Genomic DNA, 8593 nt, shown 5'->3' on the forward strand with positions numbered 1-8593 from the left:
GTATTTTATATTTTAGCAGTTTGCATGATTAGTAATTTGCATGATGGTTTCCAGACACTAACAATTACATTTATGGTACGAATTGTTTTATTGTTTTAAAAAACATTGATATCTGATAGTCAAATAACCATAACCTAACCGTGTGCAATCAAAAACTAAATAAGCTCAGCATTCACCAGTTTATGATTGAACATGTCAGTTTGCGGACTTTTTATTATTATTATTATTATTATTATTATTATTATGGGTCTCTGGATTAATGTATGCATGATGTGTACTTGAGAATTCAAAGCAGCCCTTTGAGGCAACACGCTAAACCATGGGCTCTGTGGTCTCTGCCACTGGAGAGATAGCTGGTTTACTTTGATTTGATTTCACTGCTGAGTGTCTGGACTCCTTCAAGAGATCAACTGGTGCCCTCCAGGAGCTAAATGTATCACTGCTGCTCTTCATCTCTCTCAGTGCTGCTGATCCAGAGGCATTAGTGGTCACATACTCACAGAGGGAAAACCACTTTCATGGAGAGCATCAAACATTCAGTGAATAGTCCCTCAAATCTATGTGAACTTTAGACTTTTGCTGAACCTGTGGTCCCTTATTGTGCTTTTTTTTTTTTTTGCTGTCACTATGATTTCAGTTTATGATTTTCTTAAATATTCTATTTTTTATCTTCCTTTTTCCTCTGTCTGTTTTCATGTTTGTGGTGTCCTATATTTAACCTGTATTCACTGTTACCTGTATTTTTCAGTTGTTAACACATGTGCTTTGACTAGGGAGCACTTTGATTGTTGTACTGTTGAGTGCTTAAAAAGAATCCAACTGGACTTCTTTGGGGGTTTTTGAAGATGCTTCTTCAGCTCTAGAACAACTGGTGGAGATTCCCAGGTAAGAATGTCAGACATCAGGCATGGAGGAGCAGAATGACAGAAAAAACAACACTGTCATCCCTTATGCAGCAGGCTCTAAAAAACTCCAAAGAACCTTCTGGTGTATTTCAGCAGCACCCTCAGACAAAAACTGTTTAATTCCAAGGGAAAAAACACTCAAGCAGAAGCTAAACAAGGTAATGTGGTGCAGCGCAGTGAGGTGTGCTCAGGCTTCTGGATAGAAGAAACCACTCTCTGAAGGTCAGCATGAAGTTTTTCCTTGGATATTGGTTGTTTTTTTTCACTCATTTTCAGTCCAGTCCTTGTACTTGGCAATTTTCAAATTTTCTTTTTTGTTTGTTAACCCACTTAAAGGCTAATCTACAATCAGGTCTGCAGTGGGACAGAAAAAATCAGCCCTGGCATTTATGTAGTGGTTGGTTTATTTCTTAGTTGCTATTTAAAGAAATCACAAAAGGCTTCCTTAAGAGAGTTCAGGCTGTGCTGAAGAATAAAGGTGGTCATACAAAATACTGACTGTTTTTGCCTTATATGCTGTATGTCGATGTGTATTTGCATGTTTCAATAAATCTCTGCATGTATTTTTTATTTTCCTAGCAAAATATAAAGAAATGAAGGGTGGCTCAAAACTTTTGCCCAGTATTAAATATAAATAAATCACTTGGAGTCAACTTTTACCTGACACTTCAATGCTAATCCTTACATTTCATTAAGTAATCCAGTTATAGAAGGGTTTTGATGTGAATATTATGCATATTTAAAATTATTAATCTACTCAGTGGACATTAAAGAAATAGGCTAGGATGAATAGTGATTGTTTTTCTTCTGTTTTGGATAACAATCATATCCCCAGCTTTCTGTGTTATTTGCATGCCTGCAGAGCACTGAGCCAAGAAAAGAAAATAGTGGAAAGATGCTATCTGCACAATGTGGTCAGATTCAGAAATAAACAGTATTTAAGAGCAACTGATAAAACTTATTCATGACAATAACAGGATTTAGTGTAAAACCCTTACATTAAGCCAGTTTAACCCAGGTCTGTCTCACAGATTGAACCCCGATAACAACATCTGATAAGCTGTGGTGCCAAGGAAATGTAGTGTGTTGTGTAAAAATGCAGACCACATGCTTGCGGTGCCCACAAAGCGGATAGGGACCTTCTTTGCTATAAACTGCATGGTTAATGGTGCCAGCATATAGCTCGTGCGGTATCCGGGTTGCACCAAATCTCCGTTCCCAGGGGTAAACGTAATCACGTGGGCAATCATTAAAATTCAGGCTCTGTTGTGATCAAAACTGCAGCGTACACACAAAAAGCTCTCCCTGCACTTATAAAGCATATTTAGACCATTAGACTCGCCACAAGTGACAATTAGGCTGTTGGCTGGCTCTACCACATAGATTTTCCCTGAGCCTTGTTCGAATTTTAAACGCAATCTTTGCACGGAGCGAGGAAGGAGCTGCCTTATCAAACACTGTTAAAAAAAATGTTGATTTGTTGAAGGAAAATAGGTCTCTCCACACACTAAATGTTTTTTTTTCTTTGTGGGCTGAGATTTGAATGTGCTTGTGAAGTATATCTTATCTGAGCCAGATGTTTCCAGGTTGAGGCCACTTTAGCGCATGTGAGTTAAGGGGTGTTAAACGTAGGAAATTACATCAGCTGTCTTGAGTTTCACAGACAGACTACTGTCACATGTATCCTCATTTTCCGCCTGTAAACAGGAAATGGTAGGAGAGGAACGCTTTAAAAGTTGATCCACGAGCTGCCGAAAACCACACAAAAGCGTGTGGTTTTTATGTATCAGTGTGCGTGTTTTTAATCAATCTACCAATACTACCTTTTTAAAAATGAAGATCTTAAGAATACCCCTGCAAAAATGTTTTTGAGTATTGGTTAACACACTGCATTTTTGACTCTAGCGTTTGTTTTACCTTGCTTTGAAATAGTACAAAGCCTCTTGCCAGAGCTCTCCTCTTCAGGAAGCTGTGGTCTACCTGCTGTCCGGCAGCCACCTGCTCTTTCGTGCAGAGCAGCAAAAAACATCTGCAGCTCGGAGAGAGTTGGCTGCCTCCTGTAAGCCCAGTGAGTAGACACCAAATCATTGAGGGGAGAGGAAGAAAAAGTACGGGGGAATAAAGATCAGCTCACAGATGTTGAATTGCAGATGAATGCTAATAATCCTAGAGCATGAACAAATTAAAGAAAAAGATCAGGGATCCCGATGTGTAGAGGAAGTGACTCCCTAGAGTGAAAATTCCTGGCAGCAGAGCAGTGTCTCCTCCAGACGGGACAGAAAGGAATAACTCATCCTGGCATAAGGGCTGCAGACTCCTGCTTGTGTTGTGTTTGGGCCAAAGGGTCGCTGTGGATGTTTGCTGACTTGCCTCAGATGAACCTAGCCGTGCTCTCCATCCTTCCACTATCACCTCATTTAATAAGAGTAAGAACAAATGAAAGGAAATGATCCGCATCACAACTTCCAATTTTGTGTTTTTTTCCTTTTCCAAATTGAAAATCAGAATAGTAAAACTGCAAGAAATAGATTAAACAGTGTATTTATACTATCTAACACAAATGTTAGCATTTATAACTAAAAAGCTAATTACCCAGCGTATTGAAAATGGGATACTTCAAATTAATTATTAAGCTTTAAAATGTTATACACAAAAAAACCTCTTTTCATATCTAGCACATTAACTGTGTCTTATTTCCTCGCTGTAAACTATCCAAGAGCCTAGAGGGTATCAGGCTATCTTTATTAGCTTTGGAGAGGTTTACTCTGCTGCAGCCCTAGTCAGCATTACCTTAGATACTTCTACATTTGCCAAACACAACAGTTCATTCTCAACCCCCAAACCTTTTATGTTGTAATAATAAAGAGAAAAGACAATGTTTTTTGGTTACTCTTGCAACAGTTACTACACCGATTCTATCTGCACAATGCAAAGCAGCCTGTTTATTAATGTTTTACACATGGATTCTCTGGTGAGGATTAACTTTTAGCCTCTGCTTTTCAGCATATTATATTCACAATTTGCTTAATTAAGCAGTAAACTTTTCAGTAAATAGTGACTTTAATTGGCAAAAAGAAAGAAAGGAAGAAAAAGATCTAGAAAGCACGAGTGCACTTTACCTAACAAATGCACTCTTGCGTCCTAAAGCGTGTTGGGAGATGGAGTCCTGGCTTAGCAGTATCATTTCCATCCATCAAGTATGCTTGGTTCACCTACAAAAAAGAAAATAAACCTCAACAACAACAAAGGAGCGTCATCATTCAGCACCTCAAAAGGTCCAATATTTTTTAATAAAACTACAGTTGGCAGTCACGATTCAGCAGCATACAAAGGGTTCAGGGAGGAGCATGGCTTGAGTGCCAGCAAAAACAAATGTAAGTTTCTTTTATCGATCATTTAAATCTGTTCATTAAAAGGCAGCAGTGAAGCCATTGCATGTTCTTGCTCTTGCTCAAAGAAACTTCCCCGCAGGATTACAGGGATGGCATAAATTGTAGTTTCTGCTGCTGCCCGAGATGTGTTCATTGGCACAGCAGAGGGCCGTGGTAACACTCTGGAGGCAGAAAACATTTGTGTTGGATAAGAACCAGGAGAGTGGATTGCGCAACGTTAATATGAGCTCTGTGCAGTATCTGCCATGGGGAGGGAAAGAGACAAACCATCAGACTAAAGAAGCTGTCCCAAAGGACGACTGGCCTCTCTAATAAAAGGTGATGAGTGGAATTTTACTCAGACTTTGTCATAGAGGCTCAGCCAGGCTGCAGATGTGTGACCACGTATCTTAGTGTACAAGAAAAAGAGCGACTGCCAGGAGCTCACTTTTAGCTTTTCAGTCAATACAAGCTGTGTGATAACACACAAAACATCATATGTCAATTTGAGGTCGAAGTGCTGAGGTCATTGAAGACACACTGTGCAGCAGTGTCATCGCTACAAAATTCAGATGTCTGCACACCCACTGGCAGAAACTCAGTTCTTTGCAGACTGACACACATGCTTACCAGATGAATACAGTGGACCATAAAGCATACATTTGCAGACAATATGAAAGGGCATGCAAGCACGCACATAAAATTCAGATGAATCCCTGCATGTTCTTAACTGCCTTTAAAAAAATATTTTTTTTCTACGTTTCAGTCTGTTAATTCATAGTTGAGATATGAATCTTATTTTTATGTCCAAGGTTATCTAATAAATTATGGGATGTCTTCTTTTTATAATCTAAAGACCACAGTCATGCTTTTAGTTTAATAAGTAAATACATCCATCAATAACATGCCACAATTTGTTTCTTCAGGCTACCCGGCTGTCTCAGGTAAACATGAAATGGAAAGTTAGCAAAATGAAGCCACTAACATTTGCTCATCTGCAGCGCCCTCTGGTGGAAATGAAATGCCATGAGCTGGACAACAAAATGTCTCCTAGATCCGTGACCTGGCAGGATCAGAAATATTTCATTTTTTTTTTAAAAGTAGTATATTGTTAATACATTAACATAAAATTAAATATTAAGACATTGTTTGGGTGAGTATCAGTGTGGATGTGGGAGTGTGTGCATACAATGGTTAAAATAATCATTTTCACTGAAATAAAGTTTTTATAACTGGTTGAGGTCACCGCTTAGAACTTTGCTAATCTAAACTGAGTAACATAATTACATTTGTGTGTGCAGTTATCAAAGCTTATTAGTGAGGCCCTCTGACCCTCTTCCTCATTTTCTCTGTTGTGTTTTCAAAACCTCAAACACATCAGAAGATTGATCAACAGGCTGTAAGAACTTTTATGTATTTTTAGGCTGATTAATTTACCTAAAAGCCAAACTGCCACTGGACCCACACAATAACACACAGAGATCCTGCACTGCTTTCATATGACCTTCTGCTGTGTTTACCAATAAATAGTTCAGCTGCATCTTTAGTATTTACATGCAATTCATAGATTTCACTTTCAAATCTGAAATTGAAATATGACTATTAAAAAGAAATCTACCAAAACAGGATGGTAGCTATTATTATTTATTTATTTTTATTTAGGTAAAGACAACGTGGGAAAAAATCCAACAGAATTAAGCTTTAGTTTTGATTTCTGAGCAGATGGATTTTACTTGATATAATGCTTTAGCTCTGTAGTTAGCTGCCACTCTGAAACAGAGCGCAGTAAATGCGGCCTGGGGAAATCCCATATTTCCATGGTCTGTACTTACTTGTATAATAAAACAGAAGTTAGAAAGTAAGATATATGATCATATACTGTAGAACTATATGTTAAAAAGTATGTGACAACTCATTTATAAATGAGGGTTACTTTAAAACTCTCAACTATGCCAGTCATAATCACCATAACGCTTTAATTTCAGGTATGTGGATGTACTAGACCCACTGTTGTTTTGTGCTATTTTGACCTAGCCATTTTTTTTTGACTACATCATACATTCAGAATAACATGGACCAATGTGAGAAGAAAATATTGTTGGGTTAGAGAAAAGAACAAATCTATAAACTCATACATCCACTCTTACTTTTAGATGATTCATAAGAAAAAATAATAATTCTAGGTATGGCACATCTTAGGTAATTGTATTTTTTGGTGCAAATTTAAGCCAAAAATAATTGAAACGTCATCAAAAAGAGCCGGTAACATGCAGTATTTATTATCAAGAACAGACAGATTCATGAACGTGAGCTAGTTCCTCCTGTATTTGTACCCAGTGGTAGTACTATCCTTTGAATTCATGCACAAAGTACACTTAGCCCTCTCTGACTGAAATGAAAAAATAGTGCAGTATACTTTGAGATGCATCTGAACCTGACTGAACCCCTCCAGCACAGACAGACACTTCTGCAGTGAGAGAGATGAGTGTGTGGAGGAGTGCAGACCGCAACCCCGAGCCAAAGTCTGCATTCCACAGCAGTACAGTACAGACCAGCATACTGTAGCACATTTATTACAGCAGCCGGATGTGCAGGAAGCTGCTTGGCTCGTTGTGTGCGCTCATCGTGCCAAAGTTTGGGGGAATAACTGGCCGAGGCCTCAGAGCAGAAAAAGTACATGGTATGCTGCCACACTCCCACTAAAAACAAGCGAAACTCCTGCACCACTACTGTCTGGAAAACAAAAGCATTCATTTGTGATATTGAAACTGACACAGAGTGGCCAGCGACACATGCTGAATATATTTCCAACTGGGATGGGACTTCACAGAATAGATGATCACTATCAACAATAAAAATCACTATAGTGTACAGTCATTGCGAGATCAGAGTGTAGAGAGACTCAGTTGACTGTGGATCTAACTTTTCTGGAGGGGGAATCATTAAAACAGTCCCATTGCTTGATACCCCCCATGGCAGCGTTGCCCTTATACCCAATTGTTTCTCAATTAAATTGAAAGAGTTTGCAGCATGCAAGTGCAACAGTAAATAATACAGCTGCATGAAAGCTCAAAGACTGTCAATCAATTATCCCATTAGTGGAAAACTTTACAGAAGAGTGTTGTTTGTCTTGTGTGATTAATAACTGAAGCATGTTCCAGAGGGCCACACTCTGCTGCGGACTCATCGAGGCCGATAACAAGGCAGATGGGGGGGGGGGGGGGGGTCCTGCCGTAACCTCACTGTTATCCAAACCAGCATCTCTTATTCCTTTGTGCAAAAGCATTAACTTAACAACAGAACCGAGGTCATCCACTATTCTCTTTATGGAGCAATCACAGGAGGCAAAATGGGCTTTATTGAAATAATGAGCATGCACATACAACATCTGACACAGACTCACAAGATTTCTCTGTGCTTTGAAGAGAACAAACACATCGGTGAAACTTTAAGCATTCTCTTTATTTCTCTTCCTCAGATATCTTGTGAAAAGAAAACAAATATCATCGCAGACTCCAAAGCACTTCTCGTCTCCCGTGTACAGAACTAATCAGCCTGTGTTACTCGCCCAAGGTCTTCCCATTTTTTATTAGCAACATTCAGCCCCCAGAGTGAGGCAACATGAAAGAGAAAGAAGAGCGCTCAAAAGATGGCTTCGTCTGTGCAATTTATGTCAATCTCACTTGCTTTAGCGTGTTTACAGAGAGATCAATTCCCAAACTCCGAGGGCCAACATTGTCAGAAATGAATAATTTACTAATGATAACCTTAAACTTTCTGTTTTTGCCATAATTGCCTCTGTAATACTCTTCCTGATTTTTTTCTGTGCCAAACAGACATGACTAGAATCAAAGCAGCGCTGCTTGTTTTTTTCACAGCGGTGACAAAAAAAATAATCACTTTGACCTTCTGCTGTTAACAGACTTGGAAAAGTAGCTTTCAAAGTGCTAACTGTGAAGTTATGATGTCTTCTAATTTCTTCGAATGTCTACACATGTTCCAAATTACTTATCTGGATTTTTTAAAGCATTTTTGATAAATACAAAGCTCGCACTGATCAGTTTTCCTCGCCCTCTACTTAGCCCTTTAAACTAGTCTGAGGCCAACAGCTCAGTGCTCTGTTATATCCATTCCACAACTGAGAACTGTTTAAGGTCTTGCATAAGCATTAGGGCGTGAATATCTGCGCTCCACGCATGGCTCATCAATGAATTATGGCCCACTGCTTTCTAAAAGATACCGCTGTGTGAGATCTGCTTAGCAGATGAAAAATTACATCTACATCAAAGGGCTACTCTTAAAAGTCCAAGTTTAGAA

This window comes from Pelmatolapia mariae, linkage group LG23 (genome assembly GCF_036321145.2).
Source record: "Pelmatolapia mariae isolate MD_Pm_ZW linkage group LG23, Pm_UMD_F_2, whole genome shotgun sequence".
NCBI classification, from domain to species: domain Eukaryota; kingdom Metazoa; phylum Chordata; class Actinopteri; order Cichliformes; family Cichlidae; genus Pelmatolapia; species Pelmatolapia mariae.